This window comes from Macaca nemestrina, chromosome 19 (assembly GCF_043159975.1).
Source record: "Macaca nemestrina isolate mMacNem1 chromosome 19, mMacNem.hap1, whole genome shotgun sequence".
Taxonomy (NCBI): Eukaryota; Metazoa; Chordata; class Mammalia; order Primates; family Cercopithecidae; genus Macaca; species Macaca nemestrina.
In genome coordinates this window covers 21,021,008-21,045,578 of record NC_092143.1, presented here as the reverse complement: position 1 = coordinate 21,045,578, position 24,571 = coordinate 21,021,008, and the positions used below count along the sequence as shown (strand labels likewise).

The 24,571-nt window shown below is 44.6% G+C and overlaps 1 protein-coding gene across 6 annotated transcripts in view; it reads right to left on the bottom strand.

Annotated features, from left to right (window-relative positions):
• The window catches only part of LOC105477048 (collagen and calcium binding EGF domains 1), a 288,584-nt gene that overhangs the window by 84,756 nt on the left and 179,257 nt on the right, over positions 1 to 24,571 (bottom strand). The gene's annotated exons all lie outside the window — the stretch shown is intronic.

The following is a 24,571-nucleotide window of genomic DNA, read 5'->3' as shown; positions in this document are numbered from 1 at the left end:
GGGAAGAACCTATCCAAGATATTATTTATAAAAATAAGGGTCATGGTTTTCTCTTTTTATCTTCTCCAGTCTCTCATTCTTCCTGCCTGTCTCCTGTTCTGTATTACAGGGTATAGGAGGAATAAGGGATTGACAGGAGCAAAGGACAGACTCAAAACAGTGCCTGGCATATGGTGTAACCTCAGTCATGTTTCTTGTATAAAATAGTGACAGATCCATCACCTTTACCATCTTCTGCCTCATGGGACTGAAAATATTCAACTTTATTTGGAGTAAATACTATTCACTCTGCTGTTTGTGAAAAACTGGAAGACTCAGGCAGTCCAGGCAAGCGGTCCAAGATCCAGAATCCAGGGGCTACTTGGCAACTCAGCTACCTTGTCTGGCTAAGCAGCTGACCTAGTACATTCATTTTGTATCCCTGTTGAGTGGTCACATAGACCTCTATGTTCAAGAGGCCTGACTGACTCAGAATCATTAACAAGTATAAAATGTGGAGATGTCACATGGTATGGTGGTTATAGGTAGCTGTTTTAAAGACAGGCAGAACTGAGTTTAGCGCTTCATCCCACCATTTACTCATTTTGATGAATTGATGTAAGTTATATATGAGCTTACATCTCCGTTTTTTCTTCGGCAAAATGGTATCTCAATATATACCTTGTAGAGTTATTTTGAACATTAAATGAGATATGTAAAGTACCTAGTATAGCACCTACTATACAGTACATGTCCACTAAAGAGTAGTAATGCTAGTAATAGTAGCTATTATTATCATCTCCTGTCTTCTCTCAATACAGGGGTTTAAGTATATATTAAATGAATGCTTATAATAGTTATGATGAAGCTCTGTGAAATACTGGGATGCCTAAAGACCAAACAGAATCAACAAGTGATAACTGAATGCTGACCCTGAGCAACTCACTGATAGAGGCCGTGGGGAAGTACAAAGAGTTATAAGATAAGAAGAACTCATGGTATCACTGAGCACATATCGTACTGAATAATACACTGAGCGCTGAACATAAGTATCTAACAACATCATGGCCTTTACAAAGAAAATACCCAAGACATCAAAAAGCACTCAGCCCATCAAAAATTACCAAAGAATAGAGCAAGGCCAGCCTGGCCTGGTCTGAGGCTTCTTTGCACAGTGTGATTTGGATTTCACAGAATAGATAAGGCCACTTAGGGCAGAGAGAAGGCCCACGGAAAAGCATGCAGAGGTGCTGGTTTTCTTGGCCTAGGGCCACGGCACTATTTGATCTTTTTGTTATGTGGTGACAGACACCAGTGCTTTATTAATTAGAGCCTCCAACTGCCCAGATACCCCTCGAACCAGAGGTGCCCGTCGCTTCCTATGGTCCACAGGCCCTTCCTAAGGAAAACTGCCCAGCCCGCAGTCCTCCTGATGGGGTCGCTGGGATGGTCTGACTTTGTACCATGAGGCAACGCTCCTGCCCTTCCAGGTTAAAAAGACAGAGACGGGTATCTCCCAGCCAACCAGCCACCTCTCCCTGGACAAATCCACGTGCCAGACCAATTACAAATCCTGTCCAGGGCTCTAAACCAACATGAACCCCATGGATCATACTGGCTGGCTGGTCGTTAAGATAGGGTCTGGAGAGACCAGAGTGAGCTGACAACGCGAGTGAGAAGAGGACATCAGCACTGGTGATTCTCCCCAGAGGACACGCTATGAGGGAGGCACCACGCCTAGGACTGCTTCATTTTTCTGCCAGCTGTTCATGTTCTAACTCCAGGTATCCCAATTACCACTTCCTTCACTGTGTAGATTCATGTGGCATTTCTGTTCTTTGTAACCAAGATCTTTTTTTTTGTCCAGTTATACTGGTGACAAAAGATACAATTTTGATACAATTGCATTAATTTGATAAACGATACAATTTGATACAATTTTGAGAAATAATTATAATAGTAGAAAGGGCTTTGATTTGGGTGTTAATCAGAGTTTCCGTGAGTGTGTTTTATCAAAAGCTCAAATTTGTTTCACAGACCGAAGTCCTTCATAAATGGTTCAAATGTAAACGTTTTTATTACCCTGTAGATACAGTCCATACCATATTGAGACTTGTATTCTAACAGTAACAGTTGAATGTCTATGCATTTTATGGAATTAGTGAATTGTTTACTGGTAACCTTAAAGAGTTGGAGCTTGAGTTTAAGCAACAAGAAACCATCTGTACCGACAGAGCAAAGCAAGCAGGAGTAAGAAAATGTTTCATAAACATGAGCTTGCTCTACATAACAGAAGTTTTAGTGTTGTGGGCAACGTTAGTGCATAATTCATTTTCAGTGCCTTGTTGCTTTCTGTCTGGCTGGCTTTTTCTGAGGTCTGTGCCCAGCCAAAAAAAGAGAAATCCATTTGTGGGTTCCATGAGAGAGAAGTGATAAGATTGATAAATAGATGCATTTCTAGTTCATGGGGTTGGCCATTCCTTTCAGTTATATTATTAACTGACCCACCACCCTCAGATCTTTGAAATGCTTTTTAATCTGGTCTCCTGATAAACCCTAAGGCCAAGTGGCTCTTGGAATTTGGAGAGAACAGTTTTTCCTCCCTATCCCGACTATGGCATTTAAGATAAAGAGCAAATAGTGCCATGTGATTAAATGATATATGTAACCTTGAAAACTTGCCATAGTGGTTTCAGTGTCATTTACTCATACCTAAGCACTGCTAGAAAGTCCAGTGATAAAGGATTCCTTCATTTAATACTAGGGAACAGTCAAGCAAGAGTGCACAGAAGAAATGGACACCATGAGAAGATACCATTATGTTAGCACATCGACTGTAAAAAGGATGGCTTTCAACTAAGAGGAGCAACATTTTGATGGAATTTCAGGCACTATAACAAGGTGAAGAATCCCAATATTGTGGTGGGAGTGACACTTTTGTGGTGGGAGTGATGCTTTTGTGGTGAGGGAAAGGAGGTAGGGGTGCTTTCTGAAGTCCAGTAAATGACACTAGGTGTATTAGTCTGTTTTCACGCTGCTGATAGAGACACACCTGAGACTAAGTAATTTATACAGGAAAAAGGTTTAATGGACTCACAGTTCCACATGGCTCAAGAGGTCTCACAATCATGGCAGAAGGCAAGGAGGAGCAAGTCACGTCTTACATGGACAGCAACAGGCAAAGAGAGAGAGAGCTTGTGCAGGGAAACTCCCCCTTATAAAACCATCAGATCTTGTGAGACTTATTCACTATCATGAGAACAGTATGGGAAAGAACTGCCCTTATGATTCAATTACCTCCCACCGGGTTCCTTCCACAACACATGGAAATTCAAGATGAGATTTGGGTGCAGACACAGCCAAATCATATCACCAGGTAAGTACTGTCCTCTCTAGACACAACAGTGGCCTGCTGGACCTCAGGTACCACTTTGACACTGGGCAGACTTTGAGATCTCTCCAGGGCCTAAAGCCTGTTTGTGTGTGGTGGTGGGAGTCTGCTGTGAACAAGAAGGGTCTTCCAAAGGAGCCAGCTGCAGGAGAAGCTTCCCTTTTAGGCCAGTATCTTCCTAGGGATTGGAGTTCAGGGGGCTCTGGACAACCGTGGAGAAAGCTGTCGGGGAGTATATATTATGTAATCGCAGTCCACTTCTAGAAGGCCCAGTTCCACAATGTAGGGCTTAGCCCTTCAGCAGGGGCTGCCTGAGTCTAAAGATAAGTCCCAGAGGAAGGTAGCAAGACTATCCCGAGGACCTCTTAGGCCACCCACAGGTCCAAAAATATTTCACTGGTGCTGGCCAGAGCACGGTTCTACTCTGCGGTTGTGTTGATATATGTTGATCAGCCAGACACAAAGCAGGATGCTTTCCCACACATCCCAGACGACTGGTTTCCCACCCTGGGACTCAGGTCTGGGAGACCTCTGTTAACAAAACTCTTCACGATCCTTTCTCTATTTGCACTGCTATAGAAAAGGTGACCCTCAAAGCAGTGGGAATGAAGTCTTCCGAAGAAGGGCAGGCAGGTCTTGGCAGCTTCCCTTTGGCTTGTTGGTGTCTCTCTGCTGAAGGGTGTGCTGAACTGCAGGCCATGGTCTCCTGGGTATCTTTCTAGCACAAGCCTCCCAGCAGGTTCAGGTCCAGGGGTAACAGCTGGCTTCATCCAGAACTGTCGATGACACTCTCCAAAGTCCCCATCGCACCTTCCTAATGAGGAGCTCTCCTACACCCACACTTTGATAAAACCTGGAAATCCAGCAGGGAGGGGCCTTTCCCTGGAGGGTTTGTGGTAGAAACAGCAATGGCAGTGGCCAGCATTTACTGCTCACTCCCTGTGCACCTGACTTTGTAACCACGTGGCTTCAGCAGAGAGAGGCCGAGAAGCCCAAGGGAAACCACTCACTCAGGACCTGCTGCCGTTGTTCCAAAGACTGTTCCTACTGCTGTTGGATCCCTCTTCCCTGTGACAATGGAAACACAGGAAGATGGGGAAGGGTTTTGCTACTGATGGTCCCTCAGAGCTGAGTCACAGGCGAGAAACTGCCACCTCATACAGAGCTCTGCTGAATCCCCACAACCACCCACACATTGGTTCTGTGATTACACCCAGTTTACAGGTGGATCAAGGGAGTGTCAGACAGCGCAAGAATCTCCCCAAGTCATAAGGTGAAGATGGGTTACACCTAGGATTTCAATCCCCAAAGTGTGAAGCACAGTGTCTGGCAAAGGATAACTGCTCATTGACCAGCTCTGAATGAGAAGAAATGCAGACATGGATGTGGGGATGCCATGCTTAGAAGAGCCCACTCTGAGCCAGAAGCGTCAAGGCTGCCGGCTGGGACGTCAAGTCGATGACGATTTTGGGGACCCTGTCCTGGGGCTGCTGCCTCCTCCATAGGGACAGCACATCTCCTTTTACTTACCCCCATGACTTTAGAGGGGAAGCATCAGGCTTGTGGTTCCCAAACTGGGAAAGAACAGTGGAGAAAGCCGGTTCCTCCTTCCTAAGATATAGATCAGGACTGTGGGGCAGTGAACAAAACTGAGTGAGTGGCCAGACTGGAAGCGAGAGTGGAGTCACTAAAAACCTGACAAGCTGTGTGGAAGGGAAAGCCTTCAAATCTTTATCTGTTGAACTAAGTGTGGACACTCCTCCCCTGCTGGACCCCAAACACATCCAAACTGCTTCCTCCTCCTCCTGGAAGCCTTTCTTGAATTCCTATCCAACAATAAGGGATTCCCACTTTCTCTGAACACCCACATTCCCACTACCTGTGCTGGTCTCAGGATATTTTAGGAAAACTAAAAATCACTAGTTCTCAATCCTGGCTGCATGTTAGAGTCCACTAGAGAAATGCTTATTTAATGAAAAGTACTTATGCTCAGGCCAACCACGGAACAATTAAGTCAGAATCTCTGGGGCATTCATTAATTCATTTCTTTTGAGACAGGGTCTCACTCTGTCACCCAGGCTGGAGTGCAGTGGTGCAACCGTAGCTTAATGCAGCCTTGACCTTCTGGGCTCAAGTGATCCCCCTACCTCGGCCTTCCGAGTAGCTGCGACTACAGGCGTGCATCATCACGCCTGGCTACTTTTTGTATTTTTAGCACAGACAGGGTCTCCATATGTTGCCCAGGCTGGTCTTAAACTCCTGAACTCAAGTGATCCTCCCACCTCGGCCTCCCACCAAGTGCTGGGATTACAGGCATGAGGCAGCACACCTGTCCTACAAGTCAGCATTTTTAAAACGCAGCCAAGATTGAGAGCATTGGCTGCGTCACCTTGGGGTCTGAGCATGTCCTTTTCTCCCACCTTGCTGAGCTGCCCGAGGACAAGGTTCAGTTGTGGGCAGTGCTCAGCACAGAGCCCAGGCCTGCACAATGTCAGGGCTCATCAAACCTATGCTGAGCAACTGCACCCTCGCCTTGAAACCTGAACAATGCCTGGTGGGACATAGGCATGGTTTTGCTTTTTTTTGTGTGAGGTAAGAGTCATATGTGTGTCATCCTCTGTGGGCAACCCAAGAACATGAGTGCCAAAGAAAATAATCCACCCCCACTACCCTTAACATCCCAAGGGAGGAAAAGGCTATGGTGTTGGTTATCTCCTGCTTTCAATTAAGGAGCCATCAGCCAGATTCCTTTGTGCGACTGAGTCCCAAACCTTGTACATGGCACACTTTCAATTATTTATCTAAACAAAGGTGAACCAGAGGGCAGCATTAAAACACTCGCCTGGTGAACTTGAGCCCAACTCTGAGCCCTTGGAATTCTCAAGCTAACATGTTTTGGCTTTGTGGATCTAATTTGTTCCCCCTCCTCCCTCAAAAAAAAGGCACATCGGATACAAAGTCATAAATTCCATTGCAGAAAGGCAAGGCACGCCAGAGTGGAGCTATAAGAGTGCCGTGCTTGTCGGCTGATGGTGATTCTGTTGCTAGGCCACTTAAACAGTCCTCACTCACTGGCAAGGAGGGAGGCCTGCTACAACCCTTCTAGTTTTGCAGTTTCTCCTATCAAAGGATGCATACGTTCTAGACCACTAACGCATAATAAATCCCCTTACAAAGGAACAGTGACCAACAAACAGCAATCCACGATCATGGCCAGAGGAAAGGCTGTCTCTCCTATACAGACAGGCTTCCTGGCGTGCAGTCAGACAAGGGTGCTCAACTGTTCTTCTTCTTCGTGGGGGCGGGGGGGGGGGGAGCTGTGCCTGTTCCCTCAAAGGACAGGCCTGTGATGCAGATGTGACACAGCCCACTGTGACATGGGGACAGCTGGAGGCCAGGGAGTGAGCAATGAAAACTGTTCATATGGAAATCCAGTCCCCATTACCTAGCCATGAAGCGTCTTAGGCAGGGAAGAGTAATCTGGAGACAGTTCCGCTGGAAGTCAGGACACCTGGGTGTAACAGCTGCTACCATTCACATACCATTTACACAGTGCATGTTAAGGAGCCGATCTTCCTGCCAAGTGCTCTGAACTGTGGTATCACAGAGAGGCATTACGCTACTTTACAGACCAGGAAACTGGGATTCGAGAGGTTAGGCAACATGGCCTGGTTACACAACCAGAAAGTGACAGTGTTGAAATTGGAGGCCAGATCTGCCTTACTCCAAACCTGGGTTCCTAATTATGCTATGTATACAACCTCTTTAGTCCTAGGACTGACACTTGAAAATGTTTCCAGAGTCTGCCTCTCTTCTCCATCCCTGCTACCATCTACCTTCATTCAGACCTCTGAATGGCTCATCCTCACCATTTTTATGGCTTCCTAATTTACTTTTCTGCCTCCAGTCTTGTTTCCTATTCCATCAAGTGCAGATATTTAAAATATTTATGTATTTTCTATTCTATTAATATAATTTCTTGGCTCCCATCACCTCCAAGTCAAGTTCAAATTCTTTTGCAAAGTACAAAAGGCCTCACTTCTTTTTTTTTTTTTTTTTTTTGAGACGGAGTCTTGCTCTGTCACCCAGGCTGGAGTGCAGTGGCTGGATCTCAGCTCACTGCAAGCTCCACCTCCCAGGTTTACGCCGTTCTCCTGCCTCAGCCTCCCGAGTAGCTGGGACTACAGGCGCCCGCCACCTCACCTGGCTAGTTTTTTGTATTTTTTAGTAGAGACGGGGTTTCATTGTGTTAGCCAGGATGGTCTCGATCTCCTGACCTCGTGATCCACCCATCTCGGCCTCCCAAAGTGCTGGGATTACAAGCTTGAGCCACCGCGCCCGGCCCTCACTTCACTTCTTCAGGACTTTCTCTATCTTCCCATCATGACCCAGTCACACCAAATGTCTACATGTTCCTGGACAGGCCCTCATCTTCACACCTTACTCTCCACCTATGGGTACAACTCAGAAGATCCCCTTTGTAAGACATTGCTGTCTCCTCCTTTAGCCCCTGTTTGTTTACGTGTTTGTCTTTCTGTCCAGGCTGTAAACTCCTAGAAGGCAGGAGGCTTGTCTTGTTCATCTTTGTCATTTCATCAGGATCTGGCCGAAAGTGAGCGCTAAATGTGTTAATCGCCAACTCACTCACTGCCTGAGTGAACAGAATCTCAAAACTGGAGAAAAAATAATCAAACACCATTGAGTTTTTGACAACTAAATATACATACATGGGGTCTCTGTGGAAGTCATCTCATCTTCACAATCTCCATGCTATAGCTTTATATCTTCTATGCATCTTTGTAATAATCCCCAAGAAAATAGATCTTTAAAATGACACTCTAGATATACACATTTTCTTGACATTGTAGTCTAGATTTATTCCACCCAAAAGTATTTTCCTCAATAAAGCTTTACCATTATTGTAAGTAGTATCTGATCCTAAAATGTCTTCCTTTTTTTTTTTTTAAGCCCAGATGTAATTTTCTTGAGCAACTGAAAATTCTGGTTGACCACAAATGTCCTCATTTGTTAAATTAAGAGCTTGTGCCTATATTTATACATATCCTGGATTTAGGATAGATGCCAAATCCACTGATAGTGTCTTTGTGAGAGACAGAAAAGGACACAGAAAAGTCTGACACATAAAGATAGGGGCAGAGATCAGAGCAACGTACCTATAAATAAGTGACCAACAAATTAAAGTGGATGTGCCTTAGAAGTCCTACAGAGTGCATTTTGCAGGCAGATCCACGGCAAATGCTCTCATGTTAACTGCTGGAGTCTGCGATGTGTTAAATGAAACTTATCTAGTCTGCCCACCCTTCAGATTTTATCTTGATTTCCTCCTCTTCTTTGAAGCTTTCTCTGGCTCTCTAAGCCAAGCACACAGCGACCCCTTCTCCCCTTGAACTTCCATGGCACTTGCTCTCTATGCCATTTGGACTCGTGAAGGTCACAGGTAGCAAATCACAGCAGAGAGGACACTGCCATGGGAGGCAAAAACAAACAAACAAACAAAACAAAACAAAAAAAACCCCAAGAGCCCAAACCTGGGCCATCCCTCTGCCATAACACAAAAGCATCATGGGGCACTGAGTGGTGGATTCAATTCTCTGCACCCTTGCTTCCTCATTGCAAAATGAGGGAGTTAGATTACTTGGATTTCATGGCCTCTAAGCTTCCAACTCTAAAATTTTATAAAAATGGTAAATATCTTGATAATATTTGAAAGCTCACCAATGGGGTGGAAGGAGGAGTGGAAAAGTATAGAACTTTGGGCCACGTTCAAACAATTTATAGTTGAAAACAATGACTATTGTGTTCCTCTTCCTTTGCCAAAGGACCACATGATGGCATCCTCAAACTAAACATGAAACCAAGAGATACCCCAGCAGGACCAGGGTTCCCATCCTTGAGCCTGAGGCCACAGGCTTATTAACTAAGCTGTGAAATGTTCATCGTGATAAAGTTGGGTGATTGCAATTGTATACACAGAATTACACACAGAGGGAAATGACTTAAACATTCCTTTCTGTCATAATCAACCCGTATGAATTCAGATTAGCCACTGCATATCCCCCAGAATGTAAAAAATAGATGCTAAAATTTGATTCCTGTGAGAATGAGCTTTAAACTCCAAGCAATTTGGCAAGAGAAAGGGAGACTTGGAGAACCAGCGCTTTTCTTACTGTGTTACACAATTTCATATCTTCTAAAATAATTTATAAAGACATGTTAAAATTGGAACAAAAGTCATTCAGTATAAAAGATAAATATAGCAGAAATTTAGGCTAAAGAGCTTCTACAGTTAAACACTACATATAGGGCTCATTTTCCTGGCAGCTAAGCCCAAAGAGGGAGCCATGATAAGTTCATGCTTATACAGGTTTGTATGGGGGGGAAGAAACTTACTAAAGGGATGTTCGCCAGTCAGAATCTTAAACAGAAAGAGAAGGCACATTAAAATTAGGGCAATTTAAAGAAGGGTTGTTTACAAAGGGACTAAAGTACAAATATGTGGGCAGGGTGTAGGGAACCATGGGGGCAGGTGCAGGAACTCAGGGCTGACCACAATAGAGCTGGGTAGGTTGAACAGTGTCTCCCCATTCACATATACCCAGGAACCTCAGAACACGGTCTTACTTGGGAAGAGGCTCTTTGAAGATGTAAATAAAGATTGGGATGAGAGAATTATTGGATTAGAAAGGACCCTAAATCAATAACAGTGTCTTTGTGAGAGACAAAGAACACACACAGAGACACGGAGGAGGCAGTCACACAAAGATGGAGGCAGAGATTGGAGTGACACATCTGCAAGCAAAGAAGTGCCAAGGATTGTCACAACCATGGGAAGCTAGGAGAGAAGTATGGGCCAGTTTATCCCTAGGGAGCCTCCAGAAGGAACCAACCCTGAGGATACCTGGGTTTCGGACTTGTGGTCTCCTAGCCTGTAAGGGAGAGCAGGCTTTTGTTATTTTAAGTCACTCAGTTTGTGGCCATTTGTTATAGAAGCCCAAGGAAACTAAGATACCACTTCACTTGCTAAAGGAATGAACGGAGGGAGAGGTAACCAACCTCAGTGGAAGAAAACACTGTGCTGGTCAGACCACTTTCAGTTGAGCAAAGACCTTCAGTCAAAGGATGGAGCCCATCTGTAACAACCTTGTAAAAACGGAGCCTGATATACCTGTGTCCCAACCTCAATCTCTTTTCTTCCTCTCTCCAGTCTCCACCCATGGGTCCCTCACCGACTACACCCAACAGGAAGCCAGGGGGCAGGGGAGCCCTACTGACATGGTGCACCCAGACCACCTCCTGGGGTGGAGAGGAGGAGATAGAAGAATGGAAAGTGTGTATATCTGGATGGAGCAAACGAAAGATTAAGTTTACAACTATCACCTCTGGGACAATAAAACTGGAAAGTATCAACCTAAATTTTTGCTTCCCATAAAGTGACTATTAGTCTCCCCAGCAATAGAAGATGTTGAAGTCTCATTCTTTGTCCTGTACTGGGTCTTCTTTTCCTCCAATCTTAAGCCTCTCTCTTCAGCCCCTCTATTCTTTCCTTCTGTCTCCATGCTCAGCCTTCATGGTGGCATTTACTGTAAGTGCCAGTTCCCACATCTATTGTAGCCTAACCTGTTACTCCAGCCCAAGTCCCATTTTCCAATGACCCCTGGAAATCTTCACCAAGATACTTCACACTGTTCGGAGTCAAAACATCTGAAAATCAACCATATCTTCTTTCCAAAACCAACATCCTCCTTGCAATTGCACATCTCATTCCCCTAAACCATCCAGGATTCAGCCCTCCAATTCATTCACTCTACCAAAGGTCAAGCCCTGTCAGTTTTAACACACTTCTTCTCACCTGTGTCTTTCCATTTCTACAACTGCCACTACCAGCATTGAGGTCACATCCCATCCATGCCCGGATAATGGCAAATAAGCTCTGAGCTGGTGGTCTCACTGGAGCTTCCCAGCTCTCCCAACTTTCCCATAGCCAAGGCAATATGACCTTCCTCGTGCCACGCCCAGGGTGACATTGTTCAATGATTCCTTCTGCCTCATGTTCTTCCTTGTCAGATCCACCATCCTCTGTCTGGCTTCTGAGGATTTTCAGCTTCTGACTCTCTACTTGTCCAACCCACTTCCACAAAGTGTTGATGAGAACCGTGCTGTGGCTGTTTCCTTTGCTGTCCCATCCTCATGCTGTGCTTTTGCCCATCCCTTTGTCACATGAGAGCAGTTACCTAAATTTCAGGTACCAGGGTCCACAATGAATCCAAATGAACTGAAAGCATTTGTTAAAAATCTTACCTTCTAACAATATATGCAGTCAACATTTCCTTTGGATTAACAATAAGTACATACTTGATCATAAACTTTTACATCTTTTCCTGTATCCTTATTTTCAAGATTAATTTGCAAGCAGTGTGTTACATTAATTAGGTTTTTTTCCTCTTTCTTTTCCTTTATTTTATTTTTTTTTGAGACAGAGTCTCCCTCTGTCACCAGGCTGGAGTGCAGTGGCATGATCTCACCTCACTGCAACCTCTGCCTCCCAGGTTCGAGCGATTCCCCTGCCTCAGCCTCCTGAGTAGCTGGGAGGACAGGGATGCAAGCACCACACCCAGCTAATTTTTTGTATTTTGGTAGAGACAGGGTTTCACCATGTTGGCCAGGATGATCTCAATCTCTGGACCTCGTGATCCGCCTGCCTCTTCCTCCCAAAGTGCTGGGATTATAGGCATGAGCCACTGTGCCAGGCCGTTAATTAGTACTTCTCTTGGACAAAGACAATACAGTACAGTGACTAAGAGCTTTGGCTTTGGAGTCAGACCAGAGTTAGAATTCCAGTTTTGTCATCTGCTAAATGGCAATTTGAAACCTGCCTCACTGGGTGTGGTGGCTCACGCCTGTAATCCCAGCACTTTGGGAGGCCGAGGCAGGTGGATAATCTGAGGTCAGGAATGAGACCAGCCCAGCCAAAAAGGTGAAACCCTGTCTCTACTAAAAATACAAAAAATTAGCCAGACATGGTGGCACATGCCTATAGAACCAGCTACCTGGGAGGCTGAAGCAGGGGGATCACTTGAGTCCAGGAGGCGGAGGTTGCAGTGTGCTGAGATTATACCACCATACTCTAGCCTGGGCAAAAGAGTTAGACACTGTCTCATAAAAAAAAAAAAAAAAAAAAAAGAAAAGAAAAGAAAAGAAGAAGAAACTTGCCTCATAGTGTTCTTGTAAAAGCATGAAGAGATAATTTATGTAAAATGATTTAGCACAGTGCACACATAGAGTTATGCCTTTTTTGTTTGTTTGTTTGAGACAGGGTGTTACTCTGTTTCCCAAGACTGAAGTGCCGTAGGGCCATCATGGCTCACTGCAGCCTCGACCTCCTGGGATCAAGCAATCCTCTCACCTCAGCCTCCTGAGTAGCTGGGACTATTGGCATGTGCCACCACATCCAAGGCTCTTAATATAAACAATGAATGGCAAGGTCATGCAACTTATATTCAGGGCCAGTAAGTGAATGCAGTTTTTAATAGTATGCAGCCCACAGATGAGCAGTTGGTTGCTGGGTTACACTCTCTGGTCCCTATTCTCATTTACCTTGTCTTCTTAAAGACAATATTTTTACTTAATCATGTTGCTTCTGAGAGCAAGCAGAAATAAGCTTTGAGACTACAGTTTTTCTTAACAACCAAACCTGGAATCAATGCTTCTGTGACCCTCAAACTCTAACGTCCTCGACAGACAGACTGAGATACTGGCCACAGAAGGGAGTGGCTGCCATATTATTTCCATATTTATCAACGTTGGCAGTTGCCTCCTGGGCATTGCCTAACAAAGTCAAAAGCTAACAAAAGGTCTATGTAAAAATGCAGATATGAATAAAAATCACACACACACACACACACACACACACACACACATATATATACACATATGCACAGTGGCTACAATGGATAGCAATCTAATCTGATCAATTTTAATGATACTGTCTATAAACTGCTATCATTTAACACACAGAACAAAATCCTGGAAATTATATTTTTACTCTGATTATTATGCATTCATAGATGCATGATAAAAACTATGAAAATGTTCATATTGCTATTTTGAATGTAATACAAGGGGATAGAAAAGGAAAAACAAGAAACTTGGTCCTTAACCGGAAATCCTCATGGGCACACACTGAAACACAAATTTTGGACACATTTTGAATCTAGCACATGTCTTAAGTTGACAGCAGCACACCACATAAAAGAGGAACTTCGGTGCCAGTGGAAACAAGCCATCTTCATACAGGAGGGAATTGGAAAACAACTATTTCATGTGCGCACTGCACTGACCTTGAAATCCAGAGGGCTTCTTCCCTCTAAAAAGTATTTTTAGATCGGGCTGATTTACTAAATGTCATTATTAATGAGCTGGGTGAGAAACCCAACGTGTTTTCAAAGCGATGTCATGGGGATGGTCTATGGGGAAGGCCAGGGAGAGGAGTGACTGTGCACATTTTGTTGTACAAGGATACCAGGCTGCCAGAGGTGAGAAGCCAGCCAAAAAAAACATCACTGAACCCAAACACCAAGCAGTGCGCTGGGAGTTCAAATTGTGAAATGTGAGCCATCATCATGGCAGATCCAAATACGTCCAACACTGGGAAGGCCAGCTGCAAAGAAGAGAAAACATCTTCTCCTTTGATTGTGAGAGACAAATCTACCTGGGTATCTATTTTTCCTGCAAGCCCATTGATTCCTGCTGCCATGTGAATGGCAGAGGATGCTGGGGCCATTAGCCATATTTCATTGTGTGCATGAGTTCTGACAGAGGGAGTAGGGTGCTACGTTTATTAGGATTTAATGATATTTGCAGTTCAGAATTCTGTCACCTCTACTGTTGTTACTGTAGCTTATTAATTGTGAGACATTATCAATTTTAAGATATGCCATTAATTTTTATAACACGAATAATTTTTAAGTTGCCAATTAAACTTGCTCTCTTTTTTTTAGACAGAGTTTTGCTTTTGTCACCCAGGCTGGAGTGCAATGGCATGATCTCAGCTCACTGCAACCTCTGCCTCCCAGGTTCAAGCGATTCTCCTGTCTCAGTCTCCCCAGTAGCTGGGATTACAGGTGCCCACCACCATGCCCAGCTACTTTTTGTATTTTTAGTAGAGTTGGGGTTTCTACTAAAACCATGTTGACTATGTTGCCCAGGCTAGTCCCGAACTCCTGACCTCAGGTAACCCACCCACTTCAGCCTCCCAAAGTGCTGGGGTTACAGGCATGAGCCACCACACCTGGCCAGTTGCCAATTCAACTTTCATACAATGCTTCCTTATCACTAAAATTCTTACATAATGATTAAAATACATTTTTCCTGATTATTGTATATTGCATGTATGCATAAAGAAAAATATATTGGTTAAGATAGTCTGAAAATGTCTTTGCATATGGATTTTGATTCTCCTGAATATCTTTTACTGTCATCAGCTCCTGTGCTTTATCACAAAACACGTCCTTTATACCATCAGGAGCATAGGTGGTGTAACATTTTCAGAAGGAATCCATAGAAAGCTACCAGTCATTAGTACCAGCCCCATTCAGCTGGCTCTGGAAGGACCTAGAGCCTATGCCTGATGCCTGCTCCAAGAATGCTGCTGAAGACAAGGGACTCACCACTCCCTACCAGAGCCCTGCATCTTCAAGACTCTCTTTCCAGCAGCTGAAACCCCAACTTTGTTTTGATGCTGCTATGTTTGCTGTTTGTGCACTTGCAAGTACTGGCAACTATACCCTAACTGATGCCTAGCTAATAGTCAATAAAAACACATTCCAACTTCAGAGATACAAAGATACAGAAGATAGAGAAGTTCGAGACGAGCAGTGGAGCACTGATGATGGCACTAATTGATGGCATTTAATCAGAATGATAAATATTATGTTCTAGTTCTACATTACTTGACATTTTCAGAGCTCCTGAAAGGCCCCTGCCCACATCACACTTTAGAATCTCTTGCTCCATTATCAGTGAACACCAGCCTTGAAGAGACCCATTTATAGCTGGGCTGAGCCAATCAAATTTGCTTACGAGGTTTGAAAGTTACTTTATGGATACACAGCAGATGTACATATTTTCATATATTCATATAATCTGTAAAGATTAAATCTGGGTAAGTGGGATATCCATCACCTTAAACATTTATCTTTCTGCGAGGAACATGCAAATTATTCTGTTCTAGCTGCTTTGAAATGTACACTAGATTATTGCTAATTATAGTCACCATGCTGATCTGTCAACCATTAGGTCTTATTTCTTCTAACTGCATATTTGTAACCATTAACCCACCTCTCTTTATAAGAGATTGATGTCAGCAGCGGGCTGTTGTGAGCACAGCTCTACCCACTCTACAACTGATGTAGCCATTTGGAGAAATCCATGTAAGTTGAAAAGCACAGGAACATGATCAAAAAGAGGCAAAATGGAACAGACTCAGAATCCATCGAGAGACAGAACAGGCATTTCATGAGATGGAGAAAATGACCTTAGCCCTTGATTTCCAAGTTTTGTTCCCATGAGGTTCATGTATCCTTCATTTTTTGTTTTTGGGCTTAATAGTTTCTCTGCAGCCATATAGTAAATCTTTTTCACCTGAGGTAGTTTACATAGGTTTCTACTTCCAGCAATCATAAGAGCTACAGTAGCCGCGTGATATGGAAGGCAGGCAGGAAGGGAAGTGCTGGGAAGGGTGTGGTCCCTTTAAATGATACCGAAGAGGGGAAGTGCTGGGTAGAGAAGGGTGTAATCCCTGGCTAGGGCTCCACCCCTGGGCCTTTGCCCAGGGTCTAATTGAGCTGGTTAACACAAGCCACCTATAGACAGCAAAACTAAAAGAGCACAGGATAGCACATGCCCACTGGGGCTTCAGGAGCTGTAAACATCCACCTCTAGACACCGCTGTGGGGTTGGAGCCCCACAACCTGCCCATCTGTATGCTCCCCTAGAGGTTTGAGCAGTGGGGCACTGAAGAAGCGAGCCGTAACGCCTGCTGCATGCCCTGCAAGTGGGGGACAAGGGAACCTTTCTCATTTCAGCAGGAGTTAGAAACCCCACTGCCCTCAACTCATCCATTAGACGAACGGAATTAAAGAATGTGCTGGCCCTGTGCCATTCCCTGTATGACAGACAGAGGGGCACAAAGTGCTGAGCGCCTTCGTATGGTGCTGGCAGGCCCAGGGCAGGAGAGATCCCATCGTGGGGGGTCTCCACTCTCAGGGACTTTCTCAGGGTCCTGCTCTTAGAAACAGTACACTGACTGCTAGATGAGATAGAGATGGCTGGCTGTTGATGAGGAAGAGTATTATTGAGAGACGTGCTTAGGGGACAAACCCCTGGTAAGACAAAGAGCAGGGCCATGGCTCTCACTGGAGGGTGAAGAGGTGGGAACATCAGCATCCCTTTCCTCTTACCTCCCACCCAGAGCCCGTCCTACACCCACAGCCTGAGAAACCTGGGCAGGAGACATCAGAGCACCTCTGCGACAGGAGGGAAAAAAGGTAATAAGACTTCTTTGGAGGATGTGTAGTTTTCTTAAAGCAGAGGGTGTGGTTTGTCCATTTAAGAAAACTGAAAGAGCCCAGGAGCAGTAACTCACGCCTGTAATTCCAGCACCTTGGGAGGCCGAGGCGGGTGGATCACTTGAGGTCAGGAGCTCGAGACCAGCCCGGCCAACATGGCAAAACCCCATCTCACTAAAATACAAAAATGAGCTGGGCGTGGTGGCAGGCACCTGCAGTCGCCGCTACTCGGGAGTCTGAGGCACGAGAATCGCTTGAACCTGGGAAGCAGAGATTGCAGTGAGCGGAGATCGTGCCACTGCACTCTAGCCTGGGTGACAGAGAGAGACTGTCTCAAAAACAAGCAAGCAAGCAAACAAAAATTCCAAAGACGGCACAGGTGTTGGGAAGAATTAGTGGGAAAGTAATCCAGGCCCCAAAGGAAGGACACCGGCAGGTACTGAGGGGTCTCTCCTGTCTGGCTGTCCAGGAAAGGACCCTTTCCCACAGTATGCTTCCTTTGTGGCAACTTCTCAGGCTGCTCAGGCCTAACTTCAGTACGGAACTTCTGACACCACAGTCAGGTAAGTCTGGAGGCAGGTGGCAGGACAGGTGGCCAGCTCCTAGTTCCATCAAGGAAGACGGGGGTGATCTGCTGGGTGGGAACTTTCGGTGGCAGAGAGAGCCTGTAAATCTGGAGGTGACAGAGAAGATAGCCTCTGGCTATCCTGAAAATTAGCAACGGCTACACTTTAGAGAAAATGGGGACAGGCCTGGCAATTGTAATGTTAGAGGGCCTATCTTAAGTAGTGCTTTGTGCCTCATATTAGAGATATGGAAATGGGGGCTCAGTGCTGGAGTTCAGACTCATGTGTGACTGGCTCCAAGCCTGTGCTCCTTCTGTTACGCCAGGCTGTCTCCCAGGAAGCAGGGGAGGGAAGACCCCCATGCCACACTTGGGCCATCATGGGCTAGCTACCGGGAAATGGGGGACTTGCACAGCTCTGCTGATATGCAGCTCAGCCTGCAGGGACCCCAGTGGCCACGGATAATAGCAGTATCACCACCATCTCACATGGGGCCATGGCTTCATTATCCTTTCCAATGAACCCTCATATACACCACACCATTTGCCTATCGCACATTTGTAAAATTAGTTCATAAGCCCTTCAAGGGAGGGACCAATTCTGCATCTTTTACATAGCAACATTTAGATTACAAAGCCTTATCCCAAACAGTTACGGATCCCATATTACTGATACGAAAATTGAGGCTCAAAGACGCTGGACCTGAATTTTTTAAAGTATCCAGTACACTGATGCTAAATAACATAACTCACAGTGGCATTTAATAAGTGCTGCCTGCCATGCCTGGACTCTTGGGAGCGCCCCTGACATGGCTCCTCCATCGACACGTGGCCCTCCCAGTGAGTCATTTTGAGAGCGGCTGTCACTCTGCTTTAATCTGGCACTTTGTTTTCCTGCAGTTCAGCCTTCGATGCAGCCAACACCAGCAACCTCACAAGCTAGTCAGACTTGGAAAGCCACCCTGACATTTTCGGCTGGCTCAGACTCCGAGGTTGGAGCCCTGTGCGTGTGAGGGTAGCTGCTGGCGGGGGGTTTGTTTTCTATGGAATACAGACTTCCTTTGGGGAATGCAGGCATGCTTTCCTCTTTTTTTTTTTCCTTTCCTTTCCTTGAAAAAAAAAATTTAAAAATAAAAAAGGAGGCTACAATTCTAATCTAAGTGGCATCTGCTGACTTTAAAGAGCAAACACTTCATCCTTGCCTCAGAGTACCCTTTGCCACGACACAGAATGCCTTTCTCATCACTAAAACATCAAGGAGAAGTCACCAGTATTAGCAGACACATTTTAAGTTTTTTTGGCCACAATTCCTTAGGTTTTTCAGTGGTCATCAATAAACCTCTATAATTCCGATCTCGGACTTTCCTGATCCTAGCTCAATTTATGCCTGGAATTACAATAACCCAAGGGGCTAGGTTCTGACACACATGGTTTTACTTTTATGATTGCAAAGCTGAGAAGCAGGAAGCTCTGATATTTTACTTTTAAAATTTATGCATGTTTAGCTATCTCCAAAGATGATATAAGGCTATGTAAAGTAATACATAAAACACAAGGAAACAGAAGTAAGAAGTGCAGAGGTGCAACAAAAGGAAGGGTAGGAAGAAGGAGGAGAACTAGAATGAGGCCCAGAGTAGAAAATGTACACGGTCGCAACTGACACATTCTTTGCGCTGAGCCACACATCTGCCTCTGAAGTTTTCTAGCTGGCATTGTAGCTCCGCAAATAAACGCCATGTTTTATTTGAAGAGCAATTGTTCAGGCATAAACACAATGAGTCTTAAAAATAGCAACTATTTATTAAATGCCTACTATGTGCCAGGCATGTACTAAGCATGTACTAATCTACACCCAGGAGGATGGCTATTTCTCCTGAGCATGGCCTTGAGCTGCAATGTGTCCATAAGTGGTATCATTTCCAAATCTGGGCTGAGATTCTCCTCTGCTCATGTCTTCTCAGAGTTACCATGTTCCAAGTTTCTCAGACCCGAAACTCATATTTTGAGTCTATCTTTGAGCAGCAGTGCCCCTGGATTGTCACAAGTCCAAAGTAATCCTTAAGTCTGATGAAAATTAATAGTAAGAAAAATTATTTTGGGGCAATAAACACTACCTTAAAAGCTCTGCTGGCTCTATGTTGCTCCCCTCTAACTCTCACAAACTCATCTTTAGAGGGAGGGAGGATAGGAGGCAAGAGAGGAGACAGGCTGAGGCATCAGCTACCTTGGTTCATATCCTGCCTCTGTCACTTTCCAGCTATGACTTCGAGAATTAATCCCCCCAAACCTCAGTTTTCTTATCTGCAAAATGGGCATAGTAAGAGGATCTACTTTACAGGTTTGAGGAGAGGACAAAAGGGGTAATCCAAGAAAAGCTGAAGACTGGTGCTTGCCCCATTTTAATGCTCAAGCAACATTTGTGCTTTTACTTTTAATTTTTTGAGATGGAGTCTCACTCTGTTATCCAGGCTGGAGTGCAGTGGTGCAATCTCTGCTCGCTGAAACCTCTGCCTCCTGGGTTTAAGCGATTCTTGTACTTCAGCCTCCCGAGTAGCTGGGATTACATGGATGTGCCACCACACCCGGCTAATTTTTGTATTTTTAGTAGAGATGGGGTCTTGCCATGTTGGCCAGTCTGGTCTCAAACTCCTGACCTCAAGTGATCTACCCGCCTCAGCCTTCTAAAATGCTGGGATTACAGTTTTTTTTTTTTTTTTTCCTTATCAACTCTGGAGAGCACAACTGTCCTTATACATAGATACCATGATGCCAAGGAAAGGGGACAAGGACACAGATTTTCCTCTTCAAAAAGACCTCTACTTTTTCTTCCTTGCTAGGAATGCAAGTATCTGCAACTCTTCATTAAGGCTGGGGGATAAGAAAGAGCCAGTGAAAATGAGAAGGGCCAGCAAGTATGTCAAGTGGCCGATAGTAGCTGCCAGTGTTTGTTGTTGCAACAGTACCTCGTGGATGGACGTGAATCATTAACATTCCACTGATAGGGGCAAAACAATCTGTGCTGAAAAGGAGAGTCCAGGGGGTCACTGCAGTTTATCTTTGTTTACCTCCTGTTATGACTCATCTTCAGGGTCTGTTTCTCTTCTTAGATGATTTGGCTCATTACCACGGACCTTCCTGGCTTGCTAACCAAGTTTCTATTGAATTGGTTTTTACAACATGACCTAGTTCCTGAGACTCCAGACTCTTGGAAGACAGAATGTGGCAGGAGTGTAAGATCACCTGCACAGCGGCCAGAACATCACAGCAAACACTGAGCACACACTGCTGAGTGTCTGCAAGCTGTCCACACCACTCTATGCTAGGATAGAGCCTTTGTCCAAACTCAATTTTCCACTCAGGTCTTCCTTGGAAAACACCATGTAACCTTCTTTCTTATCACTATCTCAAGTTCGGGTTATCTTGAAGTAAACCAAATACTGATTAGGCTTCCCAGGGCCAGCCAGATCACTTGTCTACCACTTCTTCTTCCTTGCACTTTCCCTGAAACCACACAAGACAGATGCATGGAAGCTAAGAGTGCACCCTTCTGAGTGTGGCACAGCAGGTGGGACAGGTCATTGGAGGTGGAATTCTGGTGCTACGCAAGTTATTTTTGACTTCTCTGCTTCTGTTTGCTCATTTTTGAAAATGGGGGTAGACAAGATTGCTAAAGCCCTTTGGAGAAAAAGAAGCTAAGAGCAGGGTGTCAAACTGGCTTTTATTGATTCACCCATGAACAAGTTGTGCCTTTACATGGGTGTTATTTGTAAGGAATCCTGGGCACTTGGCATTCCCGGAATATTCTATTTAGCTACCTTGGAGTTGAAGTTCCCTTTAACTGGGGGAGAAGAACTTTTCACCTGTTTCTATGTGTGCTCACAAGGATAAGCCTCCATGATGGCAATTTTAGCTCTGTTTCAGATAAAAATTAATTTATTAACATATAAAGGATATCATGTCATGAAGGCACTACATATAATGTACTTACAGCCTAAGCCAGAGCTCACTGACTCTTCATCTCGTTTTCATCTGCCATCTTCACGACCCCAAGTCCTCTGGTCATATGGAAGCCACATTTTAAGCTTAAGAGTGTCTGAATTGATTTGGCAAAGCCATCAGTCAGTTCTCTCCCTTTCTTCCTAGACTTATGTACAAGCACCACTTAAAACCACATGCCACTAGCAGTGAGGATACAAAGCAGCAGGTTTTCAGAGTACCAAGTTTCTCCACTGGCCATCAGCAGTTAGGCTGGAAGGGGGTTCAGAGCCACAACCACTGAAAGTCACACTCCTTGAGCTTGGGAAAGATAATGAACATTTTCCTGAACATTCAACAAACACAGTCAAGGGGACTGGGGATTCCCAAGACCAAAAGAGGGATCTGTCGCAAGATCAGCATGTCCAGAATTGTTGGGCACAGGGGTGAGCGGCCTCCTATGCCACTGTCCGTGGTTCTGAACCCAGCTGGGTAATTCTCCGGGAAGTTGGAGGCGGAGGAAACCTGCAACCACTCCGAGGCCCTTGGTGAGTGTTCTGAGAAAGGAGGAGATGATACATTGTGGATTGGGGCATAAAACAGTGTTGATCAACACTTTGCTTCCACCCCCATAGCAGGCACAGTATTCTGTCAGTTTTTACACACATTTTGATGTTAAAGTAATGATTAAGAGAACAAACCTGGCTGGGCACAGTGACTCACTCCTGTAATTCCAGCACTTTGGGAGGCCGAGGCTGGCATATCACTTGAAGTTAGGAGTTCGAGACCGGCCTGGCCAACGTGGTGAAATCCTGTCTCTACTAAAAATACAAAAATTAGCCGGGTGTGGCGACGTGCGCGCCTGTAATTACAGCTACTCGGGAGGCTGTGGCCGAAGGATCACTTGAACTTGGGAGGCAGAGGTTGCAGTGAGCCAAGAACAAGCCATTCCTAAAATAACTATAAACAGAATTCTAAAACACTCGTTTGTTAATGGGTCTTCTCTTGCCACTATATTCATTGCTGTCTTCACCTATAATTCATGTTGGCTGAATGTTAAACTTGGCTATTTTCTAATCAGTGGGCAGATCATGAAAAGGTAGCTCCCCTTAAAATGGCACAGAACAGTACATGCAACACGTGGATGAAGTGGACATTAAGTTACAGGGAGATGCTTGCAGCAGACACTATTGGGGACCCACCCATATCCCCTCTGTCCTCAAACTTTCCATGTTTGTGGGGCCAACTGCCCACAGCTGGCCTCTGCATCACTTCGCCTGAGGGCTTTCTCTGGCTACCAGAGTCTGCACACCCGCTGGCAGCCTAAAGTGAGAAAGAGGAAAGTGCCTGGGAACTAACACCTCCCTGGGAGCAGCCCTGAACCAATGACTGACAGTTCACTGTCCCAGGCTCTAACTTTATATGATTCCCAGAGTTCCCAGCCGGATTAAGCTCCAGTAACCCACAGAAGTAACTTGCTTCTAACCACTCTACTGACTTCCCTGCCTTGTCTCACTTTCCCTCAAGTGCTCCTTGGGATAACCTCCCAAATAAACATCATGAACTGAAGTCCTTGTCTCAGGGTGGCTTCCAGGGAAACCCAAACTAAAACCCACTACTGAGTACACCCATATTATAAGTCAGCTCTCAGAGCAGGCCAGTGGCAGAGAAAATGGGACCAGGTAGGCTGCTTCCTGGGTCTCAACTGTGGTCCAGCTTTTTAGCCCCTCCACCTTTTTAGCCCACCCCTGGTGAAACCAGGAGTTTCACCATAGATCAAAACCAGCTCAGAGGTACCTGGACTTAGAAAAGAGCAGTGCTGAGAAGAATAAAATAAAAGAGGGTGGAGAAAATCTTTAGGTCCTATGAGGTTGCACACTAATATCACACTAAACATGAGAATGATTGAGCCCTCTGGATGCCAAGTTACAACTAACGGAAATTCTGAATGAGCTAGAAAATTGTATCCTGCCACAAACATAGGGCTTTACAGAGTCTTTGTTTTAAAACTTAAAAAAAAAAATAGCACTCATTTGCTTGTTAAATTGTTAGAACGGTGTGAAAGGACCTCTATCCTTTGTCAGATGAAGAGATTGCAAAATTTTTCTCTCATTCTGTAGGTTGCCTATTAACTCTGATGATAGTTTCTTTTGCTGTGCAGAAACTCTTTAGTTTAATTAGACCCCATTTGTCAATTTTGGCTTTTGTTGCCATTGCTTTTGGTGTTTTAGTTATGAAGTATTTGCCCATGCCGATGTCCTGAATGGTATTGCCTAGGTTTTCTTCTAGGATTTTTATGGTTTTAGGTCTTACATTTAAGTCTGTAGTCCATCTTGAATTAATTTTTGTATAAGGTATAAGGAAGGGGTTCAGTTTCAGTTTTCTGCATATGGCTAGCCAGTTTTTCCAACACCATTTATTAAATAGGGAATCCTTTCCCTATTGCTTGTTTTTGTCAGGCTTGTCAAAGATAAGATGTTTGTAGATGTGTGGTGTTATTTCTGAGGCCTCTGCTCTGTTCCACTGGTCTATATATCTGTTTTGGAACCAGTACCATGCTGTTTTGGTTATTGTAGCCTTGTAGTATAGTTTGAAGTCAGGCAGCGTGATGCCTCCAGCTTTGTTCTTTTTGCTTAGGATTGTCTTGGCTATACAGGGTCTTTCTTGGTTCCATAGGAAATTTAAAGTAGTTTTTTCTAATTCTATGAAGAAAGTCAATGGTAGCTTGGTAGGGATAGCACTGAATGCATAAATTACTTTGGGCAATATGGCCATTTTCATGATACTGATTCTTCCTATCCATGAGGATGGAATGTTTTTCCATTTGTTTGTGTTCTCTCTTATTTCCTTAAGCATTGGTTTGTAGTTCTTCTTGAAGAGGTTCCTTTATATCCCTTGGTCCATCAACAGAGATGAGTTTTTGGGTTACGTTGAATTCAGCACAGGTTATGTTTACCTCCTTGATTTGACAATGAAGTAATGGTAGTTTTTAAGATAAAAACCCCATCTGTTCAGATGTTTGCTAAGTGACTTCTTGCATGGTGAACTTTTCAAATGAACATCAAGGTATGCATA